The sequence below is a fragment of the Octodon degus genome, unplaced genomic scaffold (genome assembly GCF_000260255.1).
Source record: "Octodon degus isolate 3935 unplaced genomic scaffold, OctDeg1.0 scaffold00302, whole genome shotgun sequence".
NCBI classification, from domain to species: Eukaryota; Metazoa; Chordata; class Mammalia; order Rodentia; family Octodontidae; genus Octodon; species Octodon degus.
In genome coordinates this window covers 469,490-471,268 of record NW_004524878.1, presented here as the reverse complement: position 1 = coordinate 471,268, position 1,779 = coordinate 469,490, and positions in this window count along the sequence as shown.

Here is a 1,779-nt window from a genome sequence, read left to right as displayed (position 1 = left end):
CTCCCCAGCCCCTTTCTATTTTATTTTTCTTTCTAATAATTTTATTGAGAAGCAAATATCAATGAGACAGTTTCATAACTGATTACTGGCACATTTTCAATAATTAATACATTGCATATTGTTGTCTTAGAGGTCATTCATTGTACAAGATGCAGACATGATATTCTGTTTCAAACACTATTATAACGAACCTCTCTATTCATCGAATTAAGGGAATGGAGCTGTATATCTATCCTAACTATTTTGAATATACAGATACAAAAGGTCGTTCAATTCTATCCCACTATTTTGGTTAGCTTTGTCAGAGATGGTCATTCCATTGTCATTTAAATATTGTAGGGCTTGAATACAGCAGAATCTCCCAATATAGTCAAGTAGTCCATAATAGTAGTGGGTTTTCCATAAGACTGGCAATGTCCAAAGTTGCTGACTTGAGCTTTTTACAGCTCAGCATATTAATGTGGCTTTACTTTGTATACTTTATTTTCATACTTTTCTGCTGAACTGTTAAGACCAAGGTAAAGCGAGACATATATAACAAGAAATGTAACTTTTTTATCTGATAAGTCAGTCAAATCCACTCAGAATTTAACCTGAAATGCTATATCACAGTTTGTAGATCCTTTGTGAGTGTCAGCCATATGGATGAATCATGGTCTTTGCTTGACCAATTTGTTCTGTGTGAGAGCCTGAGAGAAAGTTTTCTCTCCATGTGACTCTCTTTAGGCACACCCTACATCATTGATCACATTCCACTGTGGCCCCATAATCTCCTTCATCAGAAAATTTGGGACATGACTAGTTGAATGATATTACAGCATAGGTTCTCCTATGTCTTGGGTTCTCAGTGACCTTGAAATTCTAGGGCCAAATGTAGGCTATCCTTTCAGCACTTGTTTTTCTCTAATTTTTGGTCTGCAAACCTAGGTTGCTAACCTTCCAGAAAAGAAGCTTATTATTATCCTACCACATGTACAGTTGGGTTTAACTTAACTATCTGTCTGAATATCAAACATCTTAGGCATAACATGGAACAGGAATTTTCCATAAAGTATTGATATGTTAAACTTTAAGTCCATGCGGAATATGAAGACAAAAATTAAAAAATAAAAAAAATTTGAGAAAACATGGATAAACAATTCTATAATTTTATAAAGAAGTTAAGAAATCTAATCATATACAGCATTGTAGAAGGAATGTCCCATGACATTTTTTTCCTATCTCTTGTTTTCATTTATTGCCATTTTTCTTTTTTTAAACAAACATTTACTTGAGAGAAAGTATAGCAGTATTGGGTCTGTCATGACAAGCAGTGCGTACTTAGAAGACCAGAATGGCAGGCATTCCAAGCATGACCCTATCATTACACATTGCTAACTTTAGTGGAGCTGCTTAGTTCACAGTTATCAGCATATACAGTTAGTCAGGGTGAGAATCCTACCAATTAATTGTTAGCTTCTAAAACATGCTGCAAATTCTCAAGATCCTTGCCTTACACATCTTGTGAGTATAAATGTATGGCTTTGTCCCTGTCATGTTTCCCAGCTTTTCTCCTTGTCCTCTCCTCATTGTGCAGTCCTCAAGTTCTCGCTTTCCTTTTAATTGTGTTATACCTTTCTATTTGTATTTCTTCTTTTGAGTTCTTATGCTAGGGAGACTATATGATATTTACACATGTGGATCTGGTTTATTTCACTTATGAGTACATATTCAAGTGGCATCCACTTAAATATTAAGACTTTGAGTCTATCATTCTTTATAGCTGAGTAATACTCCATT